Genomic DNA, 12433 nt, shown 5'->3' with positions numbered 1-12433 from the left:
TTTTGGATATAGTGACCAGTCCTACATAGTAATGATTCCAAAACTTACTTCCTTCAAGTATCCCTCTGAAGTATAAGCAAATTTTCTGCATTCATTGTATTTTCCATATGGTTTTAGATACCTCTTCCCTCAGCTCTGGACATTTTCCTCCTTATTACATTTCTCAGAATACCATTTCTCCCACATGCTTTTGCATGTTGCCTGAGCTAGCTATTTTTCTCTATTCAACTCTATTTCCCCTTCCCCCCAAACATCTCAACTTTTTTTCCCCAGGGAGTAGTTAAGGAAGATAACATGGAGAATTCATGCTCCTACCAGAGTCCCAGCCCTCCCTATCACATTCTCTTTCTTACCCAGTTTCTTCTTACAGTAGAGAAGGCATATTAGAAGAAAAAGTACTCTACTATACCCACATGTTGGCTGTTATTTGAGCTGTTTGAATACTCTTCCTTTAACAGTCAGCTCTTCTGAAAAGTTAGTGTCATGAGAATTACTGTCATAGTATCTCAGGTTCTGAGGCTTCAAGAGTCAGGAGGCTGGTGACCACACCACCTTCCTTCAAGGAATGAAACTGTTACGGGATGAGAATTTGAGACAATATCAAGAACTTCATTATTTTTGTGTGTGCTTTTATTACAAACCTATTATTCTAGTATCCTATCCCCAAATCATTTTAATGGATGAACTCCCCATGAGCCTTTTACAACTAAAATTTAGGAAAAACTCCCAACCTGTTCTTTCATTACTTTTTTCATTCTTTGTGGCTAATTATTTGTTACTGCATTATTCATTTTATCACAATAATGTTTTAACCTATATTGTCTCAAAGAAGAGAAAACACAAGCTGTACTAAAGCAGAAGAGAATGATAAAAAATATCAAAGGGCTAATCTCTATTTCCCAGTCTGTTCAGGTAACAGGTACCTGGATCATCTTATCCTGAATGGGAGCTTGCTCTGCAAAGCCCTACCCATATCAGTGTTTCTCCTTGTGCTTGTGGAAGTATCTGAAGGCATATCCCACAGTTCATTCAGGTGAGGTGCACCAGATGTCTTTCCCAGCCAGTTATTTCACTTCTAAGAAAGATATGTTTGGGAAGAGCACTAGAGGAATATCAGCGCTCAGTTAGTCTGACTCTTGAGCTCATGAGCAACATGTTAGGCTGTTAGAATTTAGGGTTCGCCCACCCTATCAGTTAAGTAAACAAGCAAGTCCTGGCCAAAAAACTGCTTCTACAATCAAAGTCATGGGTTCCTCTGTGTGGAGAAGTGACTCCACACAGGTGAAGAAAAGTGACTCATTACAGATAAAATTAGGCTAGCTAAGAACAATATGAACCATGCTAGAAAGACATAGTGAACTGAAAGGCCTTTTCACCCTGCTAGAATGGTGCTGTACATACATATTAGTGAGGGAGAAGACACAGAGAACATCAGGAAATGTCCATGTAAAGGTGATAAGATAAAAATATAACAGAATAACAAGGAGAAGAATTTTAAACAATTGTAAAAGGTGCTGAGTTACCTACCTGAAATATAAGAACAGATTAATGTAAAAATACTATGACTAAATGTTAGAATTAAAGTGCAACATCACCATAATTTTTAACTGTTTAGCATGGTTTTCTCTTCTCTATTTTGAACTGCTTTACAGCTTGTGTTATAAGAAGAGATTATATAGGTTGACTGCTTTACTAGATTTTCAAGACATATTCATTATTAATAATCTAGTCTTTGAAGAAATTATTCTGTGAAAAATTGTTCAAAATTAATTCCCTTAACATATTCATAAATATTAAAGTTGGCTTCACTACATTACCGGCACAGAAAACTAAATATAAAATTCTTACAGATTTTTTTCTCCTTTCTTTTTAGATGATAAAACTAAAGTATATTAAAACGGTGTTGAAGGATAAATCTCTACTCTAAAATTAAATGTAAGTAGGGACATTCTCATCTTGAATTGTGGATCCTTCACAACAGACTGAAAAAGACAGATTGTAGTTTGAATAGAGAAACTCCACTTAGGAAGATCTTTACAAAGCAACACACAGCTAAGGGTTACATTATTCTTCCCAGCCTCTCTGTTCATTCTAAGTCCCTTTTGCCCTCAGTCCAATTACCAGCTTCCATAACACTGCTCAGTCTTCATCAAGGTAGTCCATCCTCTTTGTCTGACATTCTCAGACTGTGGTCCCACAGTCATTAATAGGGTGCTCACTTTAGGTAAGACATGTCCTCAAGGGGGGCAGCAGAGGGGTAGGTGCTGATCTCTCTCTGGTGATCAGTGATAGGATCTGAGGAAATGGAATGAAGTTACATCAGGGGAAGTTCTGACTGGATATTAGTAAAAGGTTCTTCACTGTTAGGGTGGTTTGTCTGGAACAGGCTCCCCAGGGAAGTAATCACAGCATCAAGCCTGACAGAGTTCAAGGAGTGTTTGGACGATGGTCTTAGTCATACGGTTTAGATTTAGGTAGTCCTGTGAGGAGCAGGGAGTTGAACTCAAGATAGCCTATGATTCTATGCAATTCTGAGATCAGTTTATTGTTTTTATGATGGTGCTAGTCAGGCAGTACCACATTTGCCTAAAGGTAGAGTTACAGGGAAAGCTCTTGAAGAAGTATCCATTGAACAAAAAGAAGGAACTTATGTCTGATCAACACTTTGATTGTAGAGATGTAGCGTTTCTGGGATAGCCTCAGGAGCCCCAAAACAAGATGTACTGAATTGCAGAAAGATAAGCCTTGGTCTTCTCTAAAAGCAAACTCTTGTCTCTTCTGGTGAAAAGTCTGTGACTGTCTTGATTGCTAGAAAGCCACTTCTACTTCCACTTTGCACTTCCCATTCTCAGACACAACATCCTATTTCTAACCTGCCTTTCTTTTTTGAACAGACTCTTGTATATTCTATCTTTTATGTCTTGCTGTAAGACAGGGATTCACAGAAGGAGAGAGCATTTTCTAGTTCTGGTTCCCAACCTCACACAAGGAATATGGGAAAACTCTGCTTAGTGTGTAATATTGGGATATTCTTTACCTATATAGCTTCTTGGAATTTCATGTGAGCTCTAAGAAGTGTATAATGGGCAAACTCTATGAATTAAAAGTACAACATGGTTAACTGTGGATGGATTTTTACAAGAAATGAGGAAGCACATTCCTGGTACAAAATCAACCCCTTGTAAATTCTACTTCTCTTCCAAAGTACGGAGCATACTAAAGCCTTTCAAAAAATATTCCTAATGTGCATTGCACAATCTGTTTTCCTAAACTTGATCTAAGAAATGTGATTTAGCTGAGGTGCTGAGGTTTTCAATATTAAAAAAAAAAAAAAAAAAGGTGTGCAGGGATAAGAATGGAAAACTTCAGCCCAAATTACTTAACCTGAGAAGATTTTTTAATAAGGATAATTGTGTCTTGCAACCTCAGTGAAAAAACGTACTTTTGCCTTATTTTGTAATTCACTGAGGGGGTAAGGAAAAAGCAATTGACATACAACCACCTTCTGAAAAACAAGAGGGATATGTAAAATAGAATAGGGGCCCAACTGATTGAAAAGCTATATTGGAAAAGCAGATACCAATGTTTTGGTGTCAGACTGAGTGGAGATGTCAAGTGTCTTACAGCAGTCTGCCTTATGACCAGTCCTTTAATGTCGGCAATAATGAAGTGTAGATTACCACCATCAAGCCTGTGGAAGATACAAGACTTCTATTTGATATGGGAGACAGGATCAGCATTCAAAATGATCTTGATAAATTGGAAAAGTATTCTGAAGCGAACAGATTGAAATTAATAAGGCTTTGTATTTGGAAAAAAAAAAAATACAATCAAAAGTCCATGTACAAAATGTAAGTGGAAATTGCTTATGCTATCATCCAGCAGAGAATGACAGGCAGTTTATAAGAAAACATGACTGAAATATAACCCAACAAAGAGATTCTGGTGCAAGCAAGATGAACCTCACGGTTGTAGAAAAAGCAGCACTGTACAGAAGTAGTAAGAGAAAAATATTCTGTTGTAATTGGCCTCTGAGAGGTCTGATCTGGAGCATCTCATCAGGTCTTTGGCAACATATATTAGGGAAGAAACAGACCAACTGAAGTACACTAAAAAAGAAAGCAATAAGAATATAAGGTTTAGAAGACATCTACCTTGAGAAAAAACCTGCAGTGGTAAGAGACATGCATCCATTCTTCCAACATGGAAAGAGTATTAGAAAAAGGACAATAATCAGTTATTCACTGTCAGTGTTATGCACTTGCTGAAAAAAAAAAAAAAAAAAAGAGAATTCATAAGAAAGCAGATTCAGGCTAGATACTAAGAAACTCTTTCAACGTATAAGCACTGGCAAAGGCAACTGAGAGAGGCTATGGAATCTCCTTCCACTAAGGCAAGGCCAGAGAATCTAATGCAATTGTTTGGTGTCATTACTGGAAAAGATGTAGAAGATCACTTAATGTCTTCCCTGCCCTGCAATTTAATGATTCTGTGGCAGTTTCACTGGAGCACCTAATGATTGGTTGCAGAATTGGCATAACTTGTTTCCTCTTCATGATATGCCTCTAAAGGAAATGATATTTTTGTGACTCAAGTGTAAAACTGATATAATTGAATTGCTATTGTGCAGTTTTGTCAGTACACAATTTGGCCTTATGTTGTTTTTTTTTAACGTTTCAAGAATTTGTATCTGAATTTGTAAATTCTAGAACTCCTGTTAAGCTTGGCTGAAGGGTTTGAGCATTTATGTAACTGCATCAGGTTTTTCAGCTTCTAATTTTATGTATGCTGAACATACATACAGTAGCACATTTTCATTACATGAGGACAGTTGAATATTTTATAGAAGGGAAGTAGAATGCTGCAAATTCACTGGAAAACAAACAAACAAAAATAACTCAATGTACCTGCTAAATATTAAGATAAATATTACTGCTTGCCTACATTTTCCTCGGGACTATCACAATTACAAATATTTTCTGCATAAAAAAGTCTTACTGACAGAAGAAAGCAAAATATGTAGATAAGACGTCTATCTCATATATGGTCATCTTTAAAACAAGGCAGTGTGTCAATGAACTACTTGCTGCACATCTCAGGAATTAATCAAATCCTTCTTGTGCAGTATAAAAAAGGGATCATATACATCACAACCAATTCTCAGGAAAGGGTAGTGCAGTATGTCCTGAACATTCATAGTAATTTCTAGGCCTTGCAGATGATCAGTATTCCACTTTCCAAAAAGTTTTAAAAATTCCTAATTTTTCAGTCCCCCAAAGAAAGTTGGAATTTTTCATATCTAGAGTAGACTAAGCAAAGTGTGTGATGACTGCAGTTCCTCCCTCATCTGTTTACAGCAGTTCTGGTGATTTAATTTAAGAAATCAAGTTTTCCAATTTCACAGGAGTTTTATTTTTTCATTTCAAGAAGACTTGTTTTAAGCCATCAAGAGCGTTCATGAGGAAAACCAACTCTTTCATTAGAATATGTTTCCTGTGGATTTTGCTAGAACGAAACACATTTTGTACAAGAAGTCAGCAAATTTCAATAGGAGCATGTCTCAGATGTGGCTGTGGCAGTGTGGAGCTATGCCAATGCTGCCTGACACTGCGTACAAGGGCCTAACCGTATGATACAATGGAAGAAGCACAGCTTGCAGGGATATATATCTATGCTCCCTCCTTTAGCCCTTGTCTACCACTATATCCTCCAAGTGGGGATACAGCTAAGTGGGGATGTGCTAAGACTGTTTCTTTAAAGCTGTGGCCCTAAAGCCAAAATGTATTGTTTTTAATTATGTTAATCTCATCCCCGAAGTTCATAAAAAGTAAGATCATCCTATGGAGGAACTCACAGACAGATTCAGTCCTTCCGAATAACAGCCACCAATGATTCAGCAAAGTATCGGTCACATAACTTTAACACAACAGTACATCAGTCAGCATATGTAAATGCACAACATTAAGTATGAACTAACTGTTTTTCTGGCCAGCATGTCCTCTTTTGAATATGTTAAATGCAACAGAAATATATGTTTTGAAAAAAAAATACTTCTGGGACAGGGAAAAAGACTACGTAATTAATTTTTCCCCATTTTTCTGATATGTGGGACACTATATACATATGTGTTTCAATCTTCAAAGCAACTACTGCTGCTCTAGGTGGAAAAGAGTCTGTGAGGGTCAGAATGTTGGCAGTTTTGACTCTTGGCCCCTAATATAGCAAGCAACACAGTTGAGCCAGCTGAGGTGATCTACACCAGTGAAAAACCTAACAATGAGTTTTGATATTTGCATTTTTTCCCTTCTTTGAACTAGTTTGTCTTGGTAGAAAACTACCTAGACCTCTAACAGTGTATCTTTTGCACTAGCAATGTGCTTTGGTTTTGCTGTTTTCAGATTGTTGTCAAGGTAGATTCACCTTCCCAGTATCTAAACACCATTTTTATTTTTGCCTTTTATTGTTACAGCTCACAAACTGATCCAGATTGCCCGCTTTTTATCACCATCTTATTAGAGGGTGTTTTTTCCTGTTAGCTTTTGGCACTGATAGTTATTCCTTCCCACCTCTTCCCCTCCTTGCAAATAACATTTGATACATTCTGGATTTTTGTTTTTCTGTACCTTACTGCTCCTTCACTCTGTGTTACTTTCTTTTCAGACTTTTTTTTTGTGAAATAGCATCAGGACTGTAAAGTAATCAAGAGTCTGAGGAAGTCTGCAATGCAACTGCCAAAATCATGTAATGAACATCACCAAAACCATTTGATGACATACTAGTTTGACGGCATGTGTATAGTATTTTCAGCATCCTCACTGGTATGGTAGTAAATCCCTAGCAGAGAAACATAGTGAAAAACTTTAGTACACAACCAGTGGGGTGAAATTTCACCTGGAGTGTTTAATGATTAAGACAAAAGCATGGTGCATCTTCTAGCTAAATAGTGGAATGAATTCCAGGAGATCTTATCTCTATCTTTAGATCTGTTATAGGCTACTTAATAACTTTTGGCATGTCACTTAAATTCTTTGTACCTCAAATTGTACCTGCTAAATTGGAATAACATTGCTTCCTTTTTCCATTCTCCATCTTGTTTATTTAGATAGAGAATTTGAGAGGCAGAGTATCACTCAGAATACATCTGTGCAAAACCTCGCACAGAGTCCCAAGATCTCTGTCACAGCAAAACTGAATGTGACAGTCTGTAATTTATTTATATTGTACCTGTGCTATAATGTGTGCTAGTCACTGATGAATACTAAACTTCAGAAAGCTTACCCTGAAATGTTAATCATGTACGTAATCCTTATAGGTCAGACAAGCTTTACATAATGTACACATATTTGTAAGGACATGGTTCTCCATATGTCAGACCACTCTAAATCCAAACTGCTGCAGCCTGTCCTTCTCTCCTGCACCATGTGTGAACATTGCCCTCCCGTTCTGCTCTTCTACGCCTAGCTGGTCTGATTGAAAGACAATCAACCTAAATGCTGTTAGATGAGTCAGATCAGAGTACGAAGATAAGCATGAAGTTAAAGAGCTCATGCCATATTGTCTCATGGGTCTTATTTAATTTTCTTTTAGGTGCTGTCACATCAATAAACATCTTCCTGGTTACACAAGTAAGTCTGATGTCTGATGTAATGTGACATATCTCTTTTGGGGGGGGAAAAAGTTATGTTTTTTGTGACATAACTTTCTGCTGGCTCTCAGTGAGAAATATTTCAGTAAACAATGACCCTTTCACCTGTATTTCACTGGAAGCCAACATCCAAATTCTTATAAACACTTCAGTGCAAAATGTTTTAAATCAACTTTATCTATAGTACACAGCATGGCACAAATACAGATGAATCACTCTTACTTCTAAGTTTTATTGCGATTAGAAAACAGTTTGTTTTAAAGCTTCTGATACTGTAGCTTGCAGTTTGACATTACTGAGTAGGAAATTTTGAGCTAATTTCCAAAGAGCAATTATAATTTCAGGCATTTTTCTTTGGTTCACAGAAATAGCTTCAAAAAAATTCTGTGCTATGAAATTAGGTAGAACATACTGAAGAATAATTTTGAGGTATACAAATTTGTGCATTAAAAGATTTTGGATTATTTTAAAGTATACTCTTTTTGTATGGTAGAAAAAAGATTTTATAGGAAAAAAAAAATAGTGTTACGTGTAAAAGATCTCTTTGGACACTTCCTGATCTAATACTTTTTTTTACTGAAAATTTTCCTGAGTAAGTACAAATGTACACTACAGAGGTACTCTGTTATTTTAAAAAGAAAAAAAAAAAAGTCTTTGTGCTGTTTTATCCTTTTTGAAATATATTTATTTCTTTGACCTATATTAATGCGTTGTGAGAAAATACTTGGGGGAAGTTTCAGAGTGCTAATCTTAGAACGTGTTCTTTCCCTATATGGTCATATCGATCTAGACACAAAAAAGCATTCACAAATGTTTTCTTCTCTTTGTTTTACTTCACCTACCCTGTAATTCGATTTTCTTTTCTTTACATTCTTTGTTGTTTATGTAGTAACATTCATGAAAGGTTGTTCAATTTTTCTCTCTCCTCCCTTCCTACACTTCATATTTTACAGATGTGGAGAATATATCCCTTGTTATCAACCATAATTTATGAATGCATTGAAAATAAAAGTGAAAAAGCATTCCTCTATCCCTGGAGATCCCTCCTTCCCCTGGTACAGATCCCTCACCTGCTGTGCTTTCAGTTCCAGTTCAGTATAAAAAACACTGTCCCTTACAGTATTTTTTCTCTGCTGACTACTACCCTCTGGAACAATTTTAACTACTCAGTTCAGAGCAAGAGTACTCGAGAGCTTAGATCTTGTCAGTGGTCTGCCTGCTGCACTTATCTGCACCAAACAGATATATTCAGCATAAAGGACCCAAGCTGAGATAAATACGAACATACCCAGCAAACAACAAAAGAAGCCAGCGCCCTTCATGCAGATGTAAAGCGTCTCATTGTCAGGGGAGGTGGACAGGGATTACTTGCTGCAGATTTATTTTAAAGAAATGTAGGTCAAATTTTGCCCCCTGGTTACACCTTCATTATACGATTATTTTTGTCTCGTGACTCCGGTGGGGACATAAAGGTGTAATGGAGGACAGAATTTGGCCCCATTAGTATGTGCCACTAATGAATGTTATTTTAAGGTGCAGGTTGAAATTTTGTCTGGACAAGATTATTGAGGTCCAGGACTGAAAATGTTCTGTGGATGGGTGTGGAGGGAGGGACGAAAGAAAGGAAAAAGAGAGAAGACAGAGTTGGATTTGAGATGAAAGATATATATTCTCTCACAACCCCTGGTAAAGTGAGAGCATCACAGTCCACACTGGTATGCATTCAGCACATGATGGAGCCAAGGGTCCCGTTTAGAGCCCACTTAGATTACATGGAGGTGGAAAGGCTGCCATAGGAGAAAAATTCTAGCCCTAGAGTTCTATGTTAATTAGATATTTTGGTTATATTTACAGAATAATCTTTTATTTCAAATGGTAGATGGACTAGTTGATCTCCAAGATATTTTTATTTGGTTTCTAAAGGAAACAAATCTTATATAATTATACTATTTGTCTGTTAGTCACAGACTGATAAATTCTGAAACACATGGCTGATTTCAACCAGATCCAACAGAGGGGAGATGTCTCAAGAATAACGATGTTCCTAACAGGCAGTTGTTTTGTGTGTGGTTTTTGTTTGTTTGGGGTTTTGTTGTTGTTGTTGTTTGGGTTTGTTCGTTTGTTTGGTTTTTTTTTTTTTTTAATTGGCAATTATGCAAAGAAGAAAGAGTTTGGGGTTAAAATTTGAGACAAGAGACATAGAAAAGTTTGGTTAATAGCTGAATCCATAAAGACATGGGGAGGCTAAAGCACAGGACATTACCAGTATTAGACAATGTTTCCATGTTATTTCTGAGGTAGGTGTCTGATATGTTCATAACCTGAAATCTGAAGCACTTCCAACTCCAAATCTTCACTGTAACACTAGCTTCTACTCTACCATTACATAGTTGTAACCTCAATTCCTGTCTATAAACTGAAGATACAGATATTCTGCACAAAGGTTGCACATTATGCTACATAGGATTTGGGAAAGCAATGATGCAGAAATTATTCACAACTCCAGCTTATTTTCTGTTTTCCTACTTCACATCCAGTGATTTTTACTATTCTGACCCTGTGCATGGTACTGTAGGAGATCACACTACAGGGAAAAAGCACCTTTTTTTTTTTTTTCTCCCCCTATGGTCCTTCCCTAAGGTAAACCCATGTCTAAGTGATTGGCAGCTGCTTCCAGGAGGCAGGAGCACATAGGCTGGGAGACATTCATTACAAGCCCATCAGCATAGATGGAACAGACCGCTGCAACAGATTTTTTTCTTCGTAGGCTGCTAGAATTTGGGTGGCAGAAGCTGATGATTTGGTAATTCTAAAACTGTTTGAAAGACCATTAATTTAATCTGGGACATTCCAGTGTTATAGGGAGGTTACAAAGATCTCCCTGCCTGAGCTTTGTTGGCAATTCCTAAGTGAGAAAGCAAGTTCAGCTGAGCAGAGTGAGAAGGTAGCTGTTACCTTCCTGCCTGGCTGCCAGGCACAGTGCTGCTGTTGTAGCTGGTGTCAGTCACAGCTGGACACCAGCTGAAGCCTGCAGGCAATTGCTGCCTGCTGTTTTGGTGAGGTGTAGTAAATTCTAAAAAGTGGGCCAGGGCTTGTGTGCAGTCCAGCTCTGCAGCATAAGTTAGTATTTTCTATTTGAATTTGTTATAGGTGCATGCATGCATGTATGCATACATACTAGCTATCCAGCCATAACAGAGTATTGGAAGAGGAATTTTTGTATTTCTGGGTATAAGCTATTTGTTGATAAAGGGTCAAATGCTCTTGTATATGTACTGTATTGCTAGAACCTCTTAATAAAAAAAAATAATGTTTAGAAAGTGGTAACGCGGACAGCAGCTCCTTTAAAGCTTGTCTGGACAAGATTTCTGGAGGAAAAATAAGATGCCATTTAAAAGAAAATAAATATATTGTAGCCCTACCTACATGTTTCCACTTACATCCTAATTATTTTCTTTGCATTGGTCTGAGTTAACTCTGCCCCCTACAGCATTCATCCTGTTGGTATAGAAATTTGAAGGTTCTGTAGATTGCCTAGAAGGAGATTCTCTGAGTCTTGATGTTAAGATGGGCAATGAATTAGAGAAAATTGTAGCATGAACCACAGTAAAGTAAAATCATGTTATGATATGCATGAGTTGCATCTGTTGCTAATGACGTAAGCACGATGTCTGCAATTTCAGTCATCCTTACTGCTGTAGTCATCTAGTAGCTATGGAAGCAAAGGGCCTTGACAAGAGCAGGTGTTTGGGTAATTCTGAAAATTGCATGGAAGAGAAAGGCGCCAGTTTAACCCAGCTCATACAGCTGATTGGAACTGCCTACCTACTACAGAAATTATCTCTGGATAAAGTTAGTTGATATGCTTGTGGCTGTGGTTTGAACAAGCTTGGTTTTCTGCATAGGTCTAAACTGGAAATAAATTGGAAGAGAAAATCTGGAAACAGCTCTTTTCTTCACTAGAGACTGACATTATATTCTTAGCTTGTTACTTTACCTGAGTAAAAATTTGATGAAAACACAAAAATTTATAGTCGTTAGACTACATTTTCCTACTCTTTCCTGCTTGGGGTTAGGAAGCAACAAAGGCTTCGTAAGCATAGCTTGCTTATATGATTTTAATAGACTTGTTCCAGGCTGCTTTTTTTCTTTTTCTCTCTCCTTCCTAATGAGAATAAGTCTGGGGTAATATTAATGTTGGCAGCAGTAGTAGCAGAAAGGCACATGCAGCACACCTAGGTGCCAAACAGTAAGGTGTTTAGAAAGATGAGCAAACCAACTTTATAGCCTAGGGGCTAAAAGCAGCTTCAGCACTCCATTTTGTGACTGTTCTGGATAGGCAGAAGTTTATCTGACAGTTGAGAAGGCTGCTGCTGGTGTAGCTAGGGAAGGTAAGATAGACTAACTCTCCAGAAAAAGCTAGGTCTACATTTAAAAAAATCCAAACAACATATATGGAGGAATGGGACAATATATTGTACTGAAGGACAGTGCCATATTGGTTCTGGTCTGTCATAGTATTAAGGGATGGTAAAGAAAGCAGGTGGCAACTGCAGAGTGCTACTAAAAACTTTTCTTATTTTTTAATATTTGCAAGCAGCATAAACAAGAAAGCCCAGAGGAATAAGGAAGAGGTTGAAGTGCTGCTTCGCTATATACTGCTTCTATATACCGCTATGGAAACAGTATGAAACTTCTTATGCAAAAGCAGCATAAACTAGGCTGTCCTTATTTATAGCACATGCAAACTTTTTCTAAGAACATCAGCCTGATGTTATATTTGAAGAA

This window comes from Tyto alba, unplaced genomic scaffold (assembly GCF_018691265.1).
Source record: "Tyto alba isolate M040663 unplaced genomic scaffold, T.alba_DEE_v4.0 Super-Scaffold_22, whole genome shotgun sequence".
In the NCBI taxonomy this organism is placed as follows: domain Eukaryota; kingdom Metazoa; phylum Chordata; class Aves; order Strigiformes; family Tytonidae; genus Tyto; species Tyto alba.
This window is presented reverse-complemented; position numbering follows the sequence as displayed.